The following is a 13409-nucleotide window of genomic DNA, read 5'->3' as shown; positions in this document are numbered from 1 at the left end:
AGGATTTTTTATTACGAATTAACACATCATACTCTTTAATATAAAGAAAATAGTAAGAAATAGGTAAGTACAAAAGTTTACATTGAAAATGTTTCATTACATTGAAATGTAGGTCAAAAGTCTAATCCTAAGTGATTGTAAAATGTTCTGTTAATCCATATACAATTCAAATAAAATGTTGCTCCGGGTGAGGGTCGAACTCACAACCTCGCATATCTTTTACCATTTGCCAACTGTCTATAAGTACGGCCCGCTAACCGATTGCGCCACCGGAGCTTACACTTTATTGCAAAATAGCATTAATATTAGGATTTTTTATTACGAATTAACACATCATACTCTTTAATATAAAGAAAATAGTAAGAAATAGGTAAGTACAAAAGTTTACATTGAAAATGTTTCATTACATTGAAATGCAGGTCAAAAGTCTAATCCTAAGTGATTGTAAAATGTTCTGTTAATCCATATACAATTCAAATAAAATGTTGCTTCGAGTGAGGGTCGAACTCACAACCTCCGCATATCTTTTACCATTAGCCAACTGTCTATAAGTACGGCGCGCTAACCGATTGCGCCACCGGAGCTTACACTTTATTGCAAAATAGCATTAATATTAGGATTTTTTATTACGAATTAACACATCATACTCTTTAATTTAAAGAAAATAGTAAGAAATAGGTAATTACAAAAGTTTACATTGAAAATGTTTCATTACATTGAAATGCAGGTCAAAAGTCTAATCCTAAGTGATTGTAAAATGTTCTGTTAATCCATATACAATTCAAATAAATCCATTGCTCCGGGTGAGGGTCGAACTCACAACCTCCGCATATCTTTTACCATTAGCCAACTGTCTATAAGTACGGCGCGCTAACCGATTGCGCCACCGGAGCTTACACTTTATTGCAAAATAGCATTAATATTAGGATTTTTTTATTACGAATTAACACATCATACTCTTTAATATAAAGAAAATAGTAAGAAATAGGTAATTACAAAAGTTTACATTGAAAATGTTTCATTACATTTAAATGCAGGTCAAAAGTCTAATCCTAAGTGATTGTAAAATGTTCTGTTAATCCATATACAATTCAAATAAAATATTGCTCCGGGTGAGGGTCGAACTCACAACCTCCGCATATCTTTTACCATTAGCCAACTGTCTATAAGTACGGCGCGCTAACCGATTGCGCCACCGGAGCTTACACTTTATTGCAAAATAGCATTAATATTAGGATTTTTTATTACGAATTAACACATCATACTCTTTAATATAAAGAAAATAGTAAGAAATAGGTAATTACAAAAGTTTACATTGAAAATGTTTCATTACATTGAAATGCAGGTCAAAAGTCTAATCCTAAGTGATTGTAAAATGTTCTGTTAATCCATATACAATTCAAATAAAACCATTGCTCCGGGTGAGGGTCGAACTCACAACCTCCGCATATCTTTTACCATTAGCCATCTGTCTATAAGTACGGCGCGCTAACCGATTGCGCCACCGGAGCTTACACTTTATTGCAAAATAGCATTAATATTAGGATTTTTTTATTACGAATTAACACATCATACTCTTTAATATAAAGAAAATAGTAAGAAATAGGTAATTACAAAAGTTTACATTGAAAATGTTTCATTACATTGAAATGCAGGTCAAAAGTCTAATCCTAAGTGATTGTAAAATGTTCTGTTAATCCATATACAATTCAAATAAAATGTTTCTCCGGGTGAGGGTCGAACTCACAACCTCCGCATATCTTTTACCATTAGCCAACTGTCTATAAGTACGGCGCGCTAACCGATTGCGCCACCGGAGCTTACACTTCATTGCAAAATAGCATTAATATTAGGATTTTTTATTACGAATTAACACATCATACTCTTTAATATAAAGAAAATAGTAAGAAATAGGTAAGTACAAAAGTTTACATTGAAAATGTTTCATTACATTGAAATGCAGGTCAAAAGTCTAATCCTAAGTGATTGTAAAATGTTCTGTTAATCCATATACAATTCAAATAAAATGTTGCGCCGGGTGAGGGTCGAACTCACAACCTCCGCATATCTTTTACCATTAGCCAACTGTCTATAAGTACGGCGCGCTAACCGATTGCGCCACCGGAGCTTACACTTTATTGCAAAATAGCATTAATATTAGGATTTTTTATTACGAATTAACACATCACACTCTTTAATATAAAGAAAATAGTAAGAAATAGGTAATTACAAAAGTTTACATTGAAAATGTTTCATTACATTGAAATGCAGGTCAAAAGTCTAATCCTAAGTGATTGTAAAATGTTCTGTTAATCCATATACAATTCAAATAAAATGTTGCTCCGGGTGAGGGTCGAACTCACAACCTCCGCATATCTTTTACCATTAGCCAACTGTCTATAAGTACGGCGCGCTAACCGATTGCGCCACCGGAGCTTACACTTTATTGCAAAATAGCATTAATATTAGGATTTTTTTATTACGAATTAACACATCATACTCTTTAATATAAAGAAAATAGTAAGAAATAGGTAAGTACAAAAGTTTACATTGAAAATGTTTCATTACATTGAAATGCAGGTCAAAAGTCTAATCCTAAGTGATTGTAAAATGTTCTGTTAATCCATATACAATTCAAATAAAATGTTGCTCCGGGTGAGGGTCGACCTCACAACCTCCGCATATCTTTTACCATTAGCCAACTGTCTATAAGTACGGCGCGCGTACCGATTGCGCCACCGGAGCTTACACTTTATTGCAAAATAGCATTAATATTAGGATTTTTTATTACGAATTAACACATCATACTCTTTAATATAAAGAAAATAGTAAGAAATAGGTAAGTACAAAAGTTTACATTGAAAATGTTTCATTACATTGAAATGCAGGTCAAAAGTCTAATCCTAAGTGATTGTCATGTCTGCTGTTTAAGCATAGACAATTCAAATAAAACCATTGCTCCGGGTTAGGGTCGAACTCACAACCTCCGCATATCTTTTACCATTAGCCAACTGTCTATAAGTACGGCGCGCTAACCGATTGCGCCACCGGAGCTTACACTTTATTGCAAAATAGCATTAATATTAGGATTTGTTTATTACGAATTAACACATCATACTCTTTAATATAAAGAAAATAGTAAGAAATAGGTAAGTACAAAAGTTTACATTGAAAATGTTTCATTACATTGAAATGCAGGTCAAAAGTCTAATCCTAAGTGATTGTAAAATGTTCTGTTAATCCATATACAATTCAAATAAAATGTTGCTCCGGGTGAGGGTCGTACTCACAACCTCGCATATCTTTTACCATTTGCCAACTGTCTATAAGTACGGCGCGCTAACCGATTGCGCCACCGGAGCTTACACTTTATTGCAAAATAGCATTAATATTAGGATTTTTTATTACGAATTAACACATCATACTCTTTAATATAAAGAAAATAGTAAGAAATAGGTAATTACAAAAGTTTACATTGAAAATGTTTCATTACATTGAAATGCAGGTCAAAAGTCTAATCCTAAGTGATTGTAAAATGTTCTGTTAATCCATATACAATTCAAATAAAATGTTGCTCCTGGTGAGGGTCGACCTCACAACCTCCGCATATCTTTTACCATTAGCCAACTGTCTATAAGTACGGCGCGCTAACCGATTGCGCCACCGGAGCTTACACTTTATTGCAAAATAGCATTAATATATGGATTTTTTATTACGAATTAACACATCATACTCTTTAATATAAAGAAAATAGTAAGAAATAGGTAAGTACAAAAGTTTACATTGAAAATGTTTCATTACATTGAAATGCAGGTCAAAAGTCTAATCCTAAGTGATTGTAAAATGTTCTGTTAATCCATATACAATTCAAATAAAATGTTGCTCCGGGTGAGGGTCGTACTCACAACCTCGCATATCTTTTACCATTTGCCAACTGTCTATAAGTACGGCGCGCTAACCGATTGCGCCACCGGAGCTTACACTTTATTGCAAAATAGCATTAATATTAGGATTTTTTATTACGAATTAACACATCATACTCTTTAATATAAAGAAAATAGTAAGAAATAGGTAATTACAAAAGTTTACATTGAAAATGTTTCATTACATTGAAATGCAGGTCAAAAGTCTAATCCTAAGTGATTGTAAAATCTTCTGTTTAAGCATAGACAATTCAAATAAAACATTTGCTCCGGGTGAGGGTCGAACTCACAACCTCCGCATATCTTTTACCATTAGCCAACTGTCTATAAGTACGGCGCGCTAACCGATTGCGCCACCGGAGGTTACACTTTATTGCAAAATAGCATTAATATTAGGATTTTTTATTACGAATTAACACATCATACTCTTTAATATAAAGAAAATAGTAAGAAATAGGTAAGTACAAAAGTTTACATTGAAAATGTTTCATTACATTGAAATGTAGGTCAAAAGTCTAATCCTAAGTGATTGTAAAATGTTCTGTTAATCCATATACAATTCAAATAAAATGTTGCTCCGGGTGAGGGTCGAACTCACAACCTCGCATATCTTTTACCATTTGCCAACTGTCTATAAGTACGGCGCGCTAACCGATTGCGCCACCGGAGCTTACACTTTATTGCAAAATAGCATTAATATTAGGATTTTTTATTACGAATTAACACATCATACTCTTTAATATAAAGAAAATAGTAAGAAATAGGTAAGTACAAAAGTTTACATTGAAAATGTTTCATTACATTGAAATGCAGGTCAAAAGTCTAATCCTAAGTGATTGTAAAATGTTCTGTTAATCCATATACAATTCAAATAAAATGTTGCTTCGAGTGAGGGTCGAACTCACAACCTCCGCATATCTTTTACCATTAGCCAACTGTCTATAAGTACGGCGCGCTAACCGATTGCGCCACCGGAGCTTACACTTTATTGCAAAATAGCATTAATATTAGGATTTTTTATTACGAATTAACACATCATACTCTTTAATTTAAAGAAAATAGTAAGAAATAGGTAATTACAAAAGTTTACATTGAAAATGTTTCATTACATTGAAATGCAGGTCAAAAGTCTAATCCTAAGTGATTGTAAAATGTTCTGTTAATCCATATACAATTCAAATAAATCCATTGCTCCGGGTGAGGGTCGAACTCACAACCTCCGCATATCTTTTACCATTAGCCAACTGTCTATAAGTACGGCGCGCTAACCGATTGCGCCACCGGAGCTTACACTTTATTGCAAAATAGCATTAATATTAGGATTTTTTTATTACGAATTAACACATCATACTCTTTAATATAAAGAAAATAGTAAGAAATAGGTAATTACAAAAGTTTACATTGAAAATGTTTCATTACATTTAAATGCAGGTCAAAAGTCTAATCCTAAGTGATTGTAAAATGTTCTGTTAATCCATATACAATTCAAATAAAATATTGCTCCGGGTGAGGGTCGAACTCACAACCTCCGCATATCTTTTACCATTAGCCAACTGTCTATAAGTACGGCGCGCTAACCGATTGCGCCACCGGAGCTTACACTTTATTGCAAAATAGCATTAATATTAGGATTTTTTATTACGAATTAACACATCATACTCTTTAATATAAAGAAAATAGTAAGAAATAGGTAATTACAAAAGTTTACATTGAAAATGTTTCATTACATTGAAATGCAGGTCAAAAGTCTAATCCTAAGTGATTGTAAAATGTTCTGTTAATCCATATACAATTCAAATAAAACCATTGCTCCGGGTGAGGGTCGAACTCACAACCTCCGCATATCTTTTACCATTAGCCATCTGTCTATAAGTACGGCGCGCTAACCGATTGCGCCACCGGAGCTTACACTTTATTGCAAAATAGCATTAATATTAGGATTTTTTTATTACGAATTAACACATCATACTCTTTAATATAAAGAAAATAGTAAGAAATAGGTAATTACAAAAGTTTACATTGAAAATGTTTCATTACATTGAAATGCAGGTCAAAAGTCTAATCCTAAGTGATTGTAAAATGTTCTGTTAATCCATATACAATTCAAATAAAATGTTTCTCCGGGTGAGGGTCGAACTCACAACCTCCGCATATCTTTTACCATTAGCCAACTGTCTATAAGTACGGCGCGCTAACCGATTGCGCCACCGGAGCTTACACTTTATTGCAAAATAGCATTAATATTAGGATTTTTTATTACGAATTAACACATCATACTCTTTAATATAAAGAAAATAGTAAGAAATAGGTAATTACAAAAGTTTACATTGAAAATGTTTCATTACATTGAAATGCAGGTCAAAAGTCTAATCCTAAGTGATTGTAAAATGTTCTGTTAATCCATATACAATTCAAATAAAATGTTGCTCCGGGTGAGGGTCGAACTCACAACCTCCGCATATCTTTTACCATTAGCCAACTGTCTATAAGTACGGCGCGCTAACCGATTGCGCCACCGGAGCTTACACTTTATTGCAAAATAGCATTAATATTAGGATTTTTTTATTACGAATTAACACATCATACTCTTTAATATAAAGAAAATAGTAAGAAATAGGTAAGTACAAAAGTTTACATTGAAAATGTTTCATTACATTGAAATGCAGGTCAAAAGTCTAATCCTAAGTGATTGTAAAATGTTCTGTTAATCCATATACAATTCAAATAAAATGTTGCTCCGGGTGAGGGTCGACCTCACAACCTCCGCATATCTTTTACCATTAGCCAACTGTCTATAAGTACGGCGCGCGTACCGATTGCGCCACCGGAGCTTACACTTTATTGCAAAATAGCATTAATATTAGGATTTTTTATTACGAATTAACACATCATACTCTTTAATATAAAGAAAATAGTAAGAAATAGGTAAGTACAAAAGTTTACATTGAAAATGTTTCATTACATTGAAATGCAGGTCAAAAGTCTAATCCTAAGTGATTGTAAAATGTTCTGTTAATCCATATACAATTCAAATAAAATGTTGCTCCGGGTGAGGGTCGAACTCACAACCTCCGCATATCTTTTACCATTAGCCAACTGTCTATAAGTACGGCGCGCTAACCGATTGCGCCACCGGAGCTTACACTTTATTGCAAAATAGCATTAATATTAGGATTTTTTTATTACGAATTAACACATCATACTCTTTAATATAAAGAAAATAGTAAGAAATAGGTAATTACAAAAGTTTACATTGAAAATGTTTCATTACATTGAAATGCAGGTCAAAAGTCTAATCCTAAGTGATTGTAAAATGTTCTGTTAATCCATATACAATTCAAATAAAACCATTGCTCCGGGTGAGGGTCGAACTCACAACCTCCGCATATCTTTTACCATTAGCCAACTGTCTATAAGTACGGCGCGCTAACCGATTGCGCCACCGGAGCTTACACTTTATTGCAAAATAGCATTAATATATGGATTTTTTATTACGAATTAACACATCATACTCTTTAATTTAAAGAAAATAGTAAGAAATAGGTAATTACAAAAGTTTACATTGAAAATGTTTCATTACATTGAAATGCAGGTCAAAAGTCTAATCCTAAGTGATTGTAAAATGTTCTGTTATTCCATATACAATTCAAATAAAATGTTGCTCCGGGTGAGGGTCGAACACACAACCTCCGCATATCTTTTACCATTAGCCAACTGTCTATAAGTACGGCGCGCTAACCGATTGCGCCACCGGAGCTTACACTTTATTGCAAAATAGCATTAATATAAGGATTTTTTTATTACGAATTAACACATCATACTCTTTAATATAAAGAAAATAGTAAGAAATAGGTAATTACAAAAGTTTACATTGAAAATGTTTCATTACATTGAAATGCAGGTCAAAAGTCTAATCCTAAGTGATTGTAAAATGTTCTGTTATTCCATATACAATTCAAATAAAATGTTGCTCCGGGTGAGGGTCGAACTCACAACCTCCGCATATCTTTTACCATTAGCCAACTGTCTATAAGTACGGCGCGCTAACCGATTGCGCCACCGGAGCTTACACTTTATTGCAAAATAGCATTAATATTAGGATTGTTTATTACGAATTAACACATCATACTCTTTAATATAAAGAAAATAGTAAGAAATAGGTAAGTACAAAAGTTTACATTGAAAATGTTTCATTACATTGAAATGCATGTCAAAAGTCTAATCCTAAGTGATTGTAAAATGTTCTGTTAATCCATATACAATTCAAATAAAATGTTGCTCCGGGTGAGGGTCGAACTCTCAACCTCCGCATATCTTTTACCATTAGCCAACTGTCTATAAGTACGGCGCGCTAACCGATTGCGCCACCGGAGCTTACACTTTATTGCAAAATAGCATTAATATTAGGATTTTTTATTACGAATTAACACATCATACTCTTTAATATAAAGAAAATAGTAAGAAATTGGTAATTACAAAAATTTACATTGAAAATGTTTCATTACATTGAAATGCAGGTCAAAAGTCTAATCCTAAGTGATTGTAAAATCTTCTGTTTAACCATAGACAATTTAAATAAAACCATTGCTTCGAGTGAGGGTCGAACTCACAACCTCCGCATATCTTTTACCATTAGCCAACTGTCTATAAGTACGGCGCGCTAACCGATTGAGCCACCGGAGCTTACACTTTATTGCAAAATAGCATTAATATTAGGATTGTTTATTACGAATTAACACATCATACTCTTTAATATAAAGAAAATAGTAAGAAATAGGTAAGTACAAAAGTTTACATTGAAAATGTTTCATTACATTGAAATGCAGGTCAAAAGTCTAATCCTAAGTGATTGTAAAATGTTCTGTTAATCCATATACAATTCAAATAAAATGTTGCTCCGGGTGAGGGTCGAACTCACAACCTCCGCATATCTTTTACCATTTGCCAACTGTCTATAAGTACGGCGCGCTAACCGATTGCGCCACCGGAGCTTACACCTTATTGCAAAATAGCATTAATATTAGGATTTTTTATTACGAATTAACACATCATACTCTTTAATATAAAGAAAATATTAAGAAATAGGTAATTACAAAAGTTTACATTGAAAATGTTTCATTACATTGAAATGCAGGTCAAAAGTCTAATCCTAAGTGATTGTAAAATGTTCTGTTAATCCATATACAATTCAAATAAAATGTTGCTCCGGGTGAGGGTCGAACTCACAACCTCCGCATATCTTTTACCATTAGCCAACTGTCTATAAGTACGGCGCGCTAACCGATTGCGCCACCGGAGCTTACACTTTATTGCAAAATAGCATTAATATTAGGATTTTTTATTACGAATAAACACATCATACTCTTTAATTTAAAGAAAATAGTAAGAAATAGGTAATTACAAAAGTTTACATTGAAAATGTTTCATTACATTGAAATGCAGGTCAAAAGTCTAATCCTAAGTGATTGTAAAATGTTCTGTTAATCCATATACAATTCAAATAAAATGTTGCTCCGGGTCAGGGTTTAACTCACAACCTCCGCATATCTTTTACCATTAGCCAACTGTCTATAAGTACGGCGCGCTAACCGATTGCGCCACCGGAGCTTACACTTTATTGCAAAATAGCATTAATATTAGGATTTTTTATTACGAATTAACACATCATACTCTTTAATATAAAGAAAATAGTAAGAAATAGGTAAGTACAAAAGTTTACATTGAAAATGTTTCATTACATTGAAATGCAGGTCAAAAGTCTAATCCTAAGTGATTGTAAAATCTTCTGTTTAACTATAGACAATTCAAATAAAACCATTGCTCCGGGTGAGGGTCGAACTCACAACCTCCGCATATCTTTTACCATTAGCCAACTGTCTATAAGTACGGCGCGCTAACCGATTGCGCCACCGGAGCTTACACTTCATTGCAAAATAGCATTAATATTAGGATTGTTTATTACGAATTAACACATCATACTCTTTAATATAAAGAAAATAGTAAGAAATAGGTAAGTACAAAAGTTTACATTGAAAATGTTTCATTACATTGAAATGCAGGTCAAAAGTCTAATGCTAAGTGATTGTCATATCTGCTGTTTAAGCATAGACAATTCAAATAAATCCATTGCTCCGGGTGAGGGTCGAACTCTCAACCTCCGCATATCTTTTACCATTAGCCAACTGTCTATACGTACGGCGCGCTAACCGATTGCGCCACCGGAGCTTACACTTTATTGCAAAATAGCATTAATATTAGGATTGTTTAATACGAATTAACACATCATACTCTTTAATATAAAGAAAATAGTAAGAAATAGGTAAGTACAAAAGTTTACATTGAAAATGTTTCATTACATTGAAATGCAGGTCAAAAGTCTAATCCTAAGTGATTGTCATATCTGCTGTTAAAGCATAGAAAATTCAAATAAATCCATTGCTCCGGGTGAGGGTCGAACTCTCAACCTACGCATATCTTTTACCATTAGCCAACTGTCTATAAGTACGGCGCGCTAACCGATTGCGCCACCGGAGCTTACACTTTATTGCAAAATAGCATTAATATTAGGATTGTTTATTACGAATGAACACATCATACTCTTTAATATAAAGAAAATAGTCAGAAATAGGTAATTACAAAAGTTTACATTTAAAATGTTTCATTACATTTAAATACAGGTCAAAAGTCTAATCCTAAGTGATTGTAAAATGTTCTGTTAATCCATATACAATTCAAAAAAAATATTGCTCCGGGTGAGGGTCGAACTCACAACCTCCGCATATCTTTTACCATTAGCCAACTGTCTATAAGTACGGCGCGCTAACCGATTGCGCCACCGGAGCTTACACTTTATTGCAAAAGAGCATTAATATAAGGATTTTTTATTACGAATTAACACATCATACTCTTTAATATAAAGACAATAGTAAGAAATAGGTAAGTACAAAAGTTTACATTGAAAATGTTTCATTACATTGAAATGCATGTCAAAAGTCTAATCCTAAGTGATTGTAAAATGTTCTGTTAATCCATATACAATTCAAATAAAATGTTGCTCGGGGTGAGGGTCGAACTCACAACCTCCGCATATCTTTTACCATTAGCCAACTGTCTATAAGTACGGCGCGCTAACCGATTGCGCCACCGGAGCTTACACTTTATTGCAAAATAGCATTAATATTAGGATTTTTTATTACGAATTAACACATCATACTCTTTAATATAAAGAAAATAGTAAGAAATAGGTAATTACAAAAGTTTACATTGAAAATGTTTCATTACATTGAAATGCAGGTCAAAAGTCTAATCCTAAGTGATTGTAAAATGTTCTGTTAATCCATATACAATTCAAATAAAATGTTGCTCCGGGTGAGGGTCGAACTCACAACCTCCGCATATCTTTTACCATTAGCCAACTGTCTATAAGTACGGCGCGCTAACCGATTGCGCCACCGGAGCTTACACTTTATTGCAAAATAGCATTAATATTAGGATTTTTTATTACGAATTAACACATCATACTCTTTAATATAAAGAAAATAGTAAGAAATAGGTAAGTACAAAAGTTTACATTGAAAATGTTTCATTACATTGAAATGCAGGTCAAAAGTCTAATCCTAAGTGATTGTAAAATGTTCTGTTAATCCATATACAATTCAAATAAAATGTTGCTCCGGGTGAGGGTTTAACTCACAACCTCCGCATATCTTTTACCATTAGCCAACTGTCTATAAGTACGGCGCGCTAACCGATTGCGCCACCGGAGCTTACACTTTATTGCAAAATAGCATTAATATTAGGATTTTTTATTACGAATTAACACATCATACTCTTTAATATAAAGAAAATAGTAAGAAATAGGTAAGTACAAAAGTTTACATTGAAAATGTTTCATTACATTGAAATGCAGGTCAAAAGTCTAATCCTAAGTGATTGTAAAATCTTCTGTTTAACCATAGACAATTCAAATAAAACCATTGCTCCGGGTGAGGGTCGAACTCACAACCTCCGCATATCTTTTACCATTAGCCAACTGTCTATAAGTACGGCGCGCTAACCGATTGCGCCACCGGAGCTTACACTTCATTGCAAAATAGCATTAATATTAGGATTGTTTATTACGAATTAACACATCATACTCTTTAATATAAAGAAAATAGTAAGAAATAGGTAAGTACAAAAGTTTACATTGAAAATGTTTCATTACATTGAAATGCAGGTCAAAAGTCTAATCCTAAGTGATTGTCATATCTGCTGTTTAAGCATAGACGATTCAAATAAATCCATTGCTCCGGGTGAGGGTCGAACTCTCAACCTCCGCATATCTTTTACCATTAGCCAACTGTCTATAAGTACGGCGCGCTAACCGATTGCGCCACCGGAGCTTACACTTTATTGCAAAAAAGCATTAATATTAGGATTTTTATTACGAATTAACACATCATACTCTTTAATATAAAGAAAATAGTAAGAAATAGGTAAGTACAAAAGTTTACATTGAAAATGTTTCATTACATTGAAATGCAGGTTAAAAGTCTAATCCTAAGTGATTGTCATATCTGCTGTTAAAGCATAGACAATTCAAATAAATCCATTGCTCCGGGTGAGGGTCGAACTCTCAACCTACGCATATCTTTTACCATTAGCCAACTGTCTATAAATACGGCGCGCTAACCGATTGCGCCACCGGAGCTTACACTTTATTGCAAAACAGCATTAATATTAGGATTTTTTATTACGAATGAACACATCATACTCTTTAATATAAAGAAAATAGTCAGAAATAGGTAATTACAAAAGTTTACATTGAAAATGTTTCATTACATTGAAATGCATGTCAAAAGTCTAATCCTAAGTGATTGTAAAATGTTCTGTTAATCCATATACAATTCAAATAAAATGTTGCTCCGGGTGAGGGTCGAACTCACAACCTCCGCATATCTTTTACCATTAGCCAACTGTCTATAAGTACGGCGCGCTAACCGATTGCGCCACCGGAGCTTACACTTTATTGCAAAATAGCATTAATATTAGGATTTTTTATTACGAATTAACACATCATACTCTTTAATATAAAGAAAATAGTAAGAAATAGGTAATTACAAAAGTTTACATTGAAAATGTTTCATTACATTGAAATGCAGGTCAAAAGTCTAATCCTAAGTGATTGTAAAATGTTCTGTTAATCCATATACAATTCAAATAAAATGTTGCTCCGGGTGAGGGTCGAACTCACAACCTCCGCATATCTTTTACCATTAGCCAACTGTCTATAAGTACGGCGCGCTAACCGATTGCGCCACCGGAGCTTACACTTTATTGCAAAATAGCATTAATATTAGGATTTTTTATTACGAATTAACACATCATACTCTTTAATATAAAGAAAATAGTAAGAAATAGGTAAGTACAAAAGTTTACATTGAAAATGTTTCATTACATTGAAATGCAGGTCAAAAGTCTAATCCTAAGTGATTGTAAAATCTT

At 33.3% G+C, this 13409-nt stretch overlaps 35 non-coding genes across 35 annotated transcripts; all 35 read right to left on the bottom strand.

The window, feature by feature from the left end:
• Positions 1 to 486: 486 nt before the first annotated feature.
• Positions 487 to 584, bottom strand: Trnai-uau (transfer RNA isoleucine (anticodon UAU)). Its single transcript has 2 exons — positions 547 to 584; positions 487 to 522 (listed from the first exon to the last, which is right to left on the bottom strand). It is a non-coding gene; the product is annotated as a tRNA-Ile (tRNA).
• Positions 585 to 795: 211 nt separating this feature from the next.
• Trnai-uau (transfer RNA isoleucine (anticodon UAU)) lies at positions 796 to 893 on the bottom strand. The gene is made up of 2 exons: positions 856 to 893; positions 796 to 831 (listed from the first exon to the last, which is right to left on the bottom strand). It is a non-coding gene; the product is annotated as a tRNA-Ile (tRNA).
• Positions 894 to 1104: 211 nt separating this feature from the next.
• On the bottom strand, positions 1105 to 1202 carry Trnai-uau (transfer RNA isoleucine (anticodon UAU)). The gene is made up of 2 exons: positions 1165 to 1202; positions 1105 to 1140 (listed from the first exon to the last, which is right to left on the bottom strand). It is a non-coding gene; the product is annotated as a tRNA-Ile (tRNA).
• A 211-nt stretch (positions 1203 to 1413) lies between these two features.
• Trnai-uau (transfer RNA isoleucine (anticodon UAU)) lies at positions 1414 to 1511 on the bottom strand. Its single transcript has 2 exons — positions 1474 to 1511; positions 1414 to 1449 (listed from the first exon to the last, which is right to left on the bottom strand). It is a non-coding gene; the product is annotated as a tRNA-Ile (tRNA).
• Positions 1512 to 1722: 211 nt separating this feature from the next.
• Trnai-uau (transfer RNA isoleucine (anticodon UAU)) lies at positions 1723 to 1820 on the bottom strand. The gene is made up of 2 exons: positions 1783 to 1820; positions 1723 to 1758 (listed from the first exon to the last, which is right to left on the bottom strand). It is a non-coding gene; the product is annotated as a tRNA-Ile (tRNA).
• Positions 1821 to 2030: 210 nt separating this feature from the next.
• Positions 2031 to 2128, bottom strand: Trnai-uau (transfer RNA isoleucine (anticodon UAU)). Its single transcript has 2 exons — positions 2091 to 2128; positions 2031 to 2066 (listed from the first exon to the last, which is right to left on the bottom strand). It is a non-coding gene; the product is annotated as a tRNA-Ile (tRNA).
• Positions 2129 to 2338: 210 nt separating this feature from the next.
• On the bottom strand, positions 2339 to 2436 carry Trnai-uau (transfer RNA isoleucine (anticodon UAU)). The gene is made up of 2 exons: positions 2399 to 2436; positions 2339 to 2374 (listed from the first exon to the last, which is right to left on the bottom strand). It is a non-coding gene; the product is annotated as a tRNA-Ile (tRNA).
• Positions 2437 to 2647: 211 nt separating this feature from the next.
• Positions 2648 to 2745, bottom strand: Trnai-uau (transfer RNA isoleucine (anticodon UAU)). Its single transcript has 2 exons — positions 2708 to 2745; positions 2648 to 2683 (listed from the first exon to the last, which is right to left on the bottom strand). It is a non-coding gene; the product is annotated as a tRNA-Ile (tRNA).
• A 211-nt stretch (positions 2746 to 2956) lies between these two features.
• On the bottom strand, positions 2957 to 3054 carry Trnai-uau (transfer RNA isoleucine (anticodon UAU)). Its single transcript has 2 exons — positions 3017 to 3054; positions 2957 to 2992 (listed from the first exon to the last, which is right to left on the bottom strand). It is a non-coding gene; the product is annotated as a tRNA-Ile (tRNA).
• Positions 3055 to 4188: 1134 nt separating this feature from the next.
• On the bottom strand, positions 4189 to 4286 carry Trnai-uau (transfer RNA isoleucine (anticodon UAU)). Its single transcript has 2 exons — positions 4249 to 4286; positions 4189 to 4224 (listed from the first exon to the last, which is right to left on the bottom strand). It is a non-coding gene; the product is annotated as a tRNA-Ile (tRNA).
• Positions 4287 to 4496: 210 nt separating this feature from the next.
• On the bottom strand, positions 4497 to 4593 carry Trnai-uau (transfer RNA isoleucine (anticodon UAU)). Its single transcript has 2 exons — positions 4556 to 4593; positions 4497 to 4531 (listed from the first exon to the last, which is right to left on the bottom strand). It is a non-coding gene; the product is annotated as a tRNA-Ile (tRNA).
• A 210-nt stretch (positions 4594 to 4803) lies between these two features.
• On the bottom strand, positions 4804 to 4901 carry Trnai-uau (transfer RNA isoleucine (anticodon UAU)). Its single transcript has 2 exons — positions 4864 to 4901; positions 4804 to 4839 (listed from the first exon to the last, which is right to left on the bottom strand). It is a non-coding gene; the product is annotated as a tRNA-Ile (tRNA).
• A 211-nt stretch (positions 4902 to 5112) lies between these two features.
• Trnai-uau (transfer RNA isoleucine (anticodon UAU)) lies at positions 5113 to 5210 on the bottom strand. Its single transcript has 2 exons — positions 5173 to 5210; positions 5113 to 5148 (listed from the first exon to the last, which is right to left on the bottom strand). It is a non-coding gene; the product is annotated as a tRNA-Ile (tRNA).
• A 211-nt stretch (positions 5211 to 5421) lies between these two features.
• Positions 5422 to 5519, bottom strand: Trnai-uau (transfer RNA isoleucine (anticodon UAU)). The gene is made up of 2 exons: positions 5482 to 5519; positions 5422 to 5457 (listed from the first exon to the last, which is right to left on the bottom strand). It is a non-coding gene; the product is annotated as a tRNA-Ile (tRNA).
• Positions 5520 to 5730: 211 nt separating this feature from the next.
• Positions 5731 to 5828, bottom strand: Trnai-uau (transfer RNA isoleucine (anticodon UAU)). The gene is made up of 2 exons: positions 5791 to 5828; positions 5731 to 5766 (listed from the first exon to the last, which is right to left on the bottom strand). It is a non-coding gene; the product is annotated as a tRNA-Ile (tRNA).
• Positions 5829 to 6039: 211 nt separating this feature from the next.
• Trnai-uau (transfer RNA isoleucine (anticodon UAU)) lies at positions 6040 to 6137 on the bottom strand. Its single transcript has 2 exons — positions 6100 to 6137; positions 6040 to 6075 (listed from the first exon to the last, which is right to left on the bottom strand). It is a non-coding gene; the product is annotated as a tRNA-Ile (tRNA).
• Positions 6138 to 6347: 210 nt separating this feature from the next.
• Positions 6348 to 6445, bottom strand: Trnai-uau (transfer RNA isoleucine (anticodon UAU)). The gene is made up of 2 exons: positions 6408 to 6445; positions 6348 to 6383 (listed from the first exon to the last, which is right to left on the bottom strand). It is a non-coding gene; the product is annotated as a tRNA-Ile (tRNA).
• A 211-nt stretch (positions 6446 to 6656) lies between these two features.
• Trnai-uau (transfer RNA isoleucine (anticodon UAU)) lies at positions 6657 to 6754 on the bottom strand. The gene is made up of 2 exons: positions 6717 to 6754; positions 6657 to 6692 (listed from the first exon to the last, which is right to left on the bottom strand). It is a non-coding gene; the product is annotated as a tRNA-Ile (tRNA).
• Positions 6755 to 6964: 210 nt separating this feature from the next.
• Positions 6965 to 7062, bottom strand: Trnai-uau (transfer RNA isoleucine (anticodon UAU)). Its single transcript has 2 exons — positions 7025 to 7062; positions 6965 to 7000 (listed from the first exon to the last, which is right to left on the bottom strand). It is a non-coding gene; the product is annotated as a tRNA-Ile (tRNA).
• Positions 7063 to 7274: 212 nt separating this feature from the next.
• Trnai-uau (transfer RNA isoleucine (anticodon UAU)) lies at positions 7275 to 7372 on the bottom strand. The gene is made up of 2 exons: positions 7335 to 7372; positions 7275 to 7310 (listed from the first exon to the last, which is right to left on the bottom strand). It is a non-coding gene; the product is annotated as a tRNA-Ile (tRNA).
• A 210-nt stretch (positions 7373 to 7582) lies between these two features.
• Positions 7583 to 7680, bottom strand: Trnai-uau (transfer RNA isoleucine (anticodon UAU)). The gene is made up of 2 exons: positions 7643 to 7680; positions 7583 to 7618 (listed from the first exon to the last, which is right to left on the bottom strand). It is a non-coding gene; the product is annotated as a tRNA-Ile (tRNA).
• Positions 7681 to 7891: 211 nt separating this feature from the next.
• On the bottom strand, positions 7892 to 7989 carry Trnai-uau (transfer RNA isoleucine (anticodon UAU)). Its single transcript has 2 exons — positions 7952 to 7989; positions 7892 to 7927 (listed from the first exon to the last, which is right to left on the bottom strand). It is a non-coding gene; the product is annotated as a tRNA-Ile (tRNA).
• A 210-nt stretch (positions 7990 to 8199) lies between these two features.
• Positions 8200 to 8297, bottom strand: Trnai-uau (transfer RNA isoleucine (anticodon UAU)). The gene is made up of 2 exons: positions 8260 to 8297; positions 8200 to 8235 (listed from the first exon to the last, which is right to left on the bottom strand). It is a non-coding gene; the product is annotated as a tRNA-Ile (tRNA).
• Positions 8298 to 8508: 211 nt separating this feature from the next.
• Trnai-uau (transfer RNA isoleucine (anticodon UAU)) lies at positions 8509 to 8606 on the bottom strand. The gene is made up of 2 exons: positions 8569 to 8606; positions 8509 to 8544 (listed from the first exon to the last, which is right to left on the bottom strand). It is a non-coding gene; the product is annotated as a tRNA-Ile (tRNA).
• Positions 8607 to 8816: 210 nt separating this feature from the next.
• Positions 8817 to 8914, bottom strand: Trnai-uau (transfer RNA isoleucine (anticodon UAU)). The gene is made up of 2 exons: positions 8877 to 8914; positions 8817 to 8852 (listed from the first exon to the last, which is right to left on the bottom strand). It is a non-coding gene; the product is annotated as a tRNA-Ile (tRNA).
• A 210-nt stretch (positions 8915 to 9124) lies between these two features.
• Trnai-uau (transfer RNA isoleucine (anticodon UAU)) lies at positions 9125 to 9222 on the bottom strand. Its single transcript has 2 exons — positions 9185 to 9222; positions 9125 to 9160 (listed from the first exon to the last, which is right to left on the bottom strand). It is a non-coding gene; the product is annotated as a tRNA-Ile (tRNA).
• A 519-nt stretch (positions 9223 to 9741) lies between these two features.
• On the bottom strand, positions 9742 to 9839 carry Trnai-uau (transfer RNA isoleucine (anticodon UAU)). Its single transcript has 2 exons — positions 9802 to 9839; positions 9742 to 9777 (listed from the first exon to the last, which is right to left on the bottom strand). It is a non-coding gene; the product is annotated as a tRNA-Ile (tRNA).
• An 828-nt stretch (positions 9840 to 10667) lies between these two features.
• On the bottom strand, positions 10668 to 10765 carry Trnai-uau (transfer RNA isoleucine (anticodon UAU)). Its single transcript has 2 exons — positions 10728 to 10765; positions 10668 to 10703 (listed from the first exon to the last, which is right to left on the bottom strand). It is a non-coding gene; the product is annotated as a tRNA-Ile (tRNA).
• A 210-nt stretch (positions 10766 to 10975) lies between these two features.
• Positions 10976 to 11073, bottom strand: Trnai-uau (transfer RNA isoleucine (anticodon UAU)). Its single transcript has 2 exons — positions 11036 to 11073; positions 10976 to 11011 (listed from the first exon to the last, which is right to left on the bottom strand). It is a non-coding gene; the product is annotated as a tRNA-Ile (tRNA).
• Positions 11074 to 11283: 210 nt separating this feature from the next.
• Positions 11284 to 11381, bottom strand: Trnai-uau (transfer RNA isoleucine (anticodon UAU)). The gene is made up of 2 exons: positions 11344 to 11381; positions 11284 to 11319 (listed from the first exon to the last, which is right to left on the bottom strand). It is a non-coding gene; the product is annotated as a tRNA-Ile (tRNA).
• A 210-nt stretch (positions 11382 to 11591) lies between these two features.
• Positions 11592 to 11689, bottom strand: Trnai-uau (transfer RNA isoleucine (anticodon UAU)). Its single transcript has 2 exons — positions 11652 to 11689; positions 11592 to 11627 (listed from the first exon to the last, which is right to left on the bottom strand). It is a non-coding gene; the product is annotated as a tRNA-Ile (tRNA).
• Positions 11690 to 11900: 211 nt separating this feature from the next.
• On the bottom strand, positions 11901 to 11998 carry Trnai-uau (transfer RNA isoleucine (anticodon UAU)). The gene is made up of 2 exons: positions 11961 to 11998; positions 11901 to 11936 (listed from the first exon to the last, which is right to left on the bottom strand). It is a non-coding gene; the product is annotated as a tRNA-Ile (tRNA).
• Positions 11999 to 12209: 211 nt separating this feature from the next.
• On the bottom strand, positions 12210 to 12307 carry Trnai-uau (transfer RNA isoleucine (anticodon UAU)). The gene is made up of 2 exons: positions 12270 to 12307; positions 12210 to 12245 (listed from the first exon to the last, which is right to left on the bottom strand). It is a non-coding gene; the product is annotated as a tRNA-Ile (tRNA).
• Positions 12308 to 12825: 518 nt separating this feature from the next.
• On the bottom strand, positions 12826 to 12923 carry Trnai-uau (transfer RNA isoleucine (anticodon UAU)). Its single transcript has 2 exons — positions 12886 to 12923; positions 12826 to 12861 (listed from the first exon to the last, which is right to left on the bottom strand). It is a non-coding gene; the product is annotated as a tRNA-Ile (tRNA).
• A 210-nt stretch (positions 12924 to 13133) lies between these two features.
• Trnai-uau (transfer RNA isoleucine (anticodon UAU)) lies at positions 13134 to 13231 on the bottom strand. Its single transcript has 2 exons — positions 13194 to 13231; positions 13134 to 13169 (listed from the first exon to the last, which is right to left on the bottom strand). It is a non-coding gene; the product is annotated as a tRNA-Ile (tRNA).
• Between the last annotated feature and the right edge of the window lie 178 nt (positions 13232 to 13409).

Source organism: Euprymna scolopes, chromosome 22, assembly GCF_053919585.1.
Source record: "Euprymna scolopes isolate OS-2025 chromosome 22, ASM5391958v1, whole genome shotgun sequence".
NCBI lineage: Eukaryota > Metazoa > Mollusca > Cephalopoda > Sepiida > Sepiolidae > Euprymna > Euprymna scolopes.
Note: the sequence above shows the minus strand (reverse complement) of the source record. Positions and strands in the feature narration are given on the sequence as shown.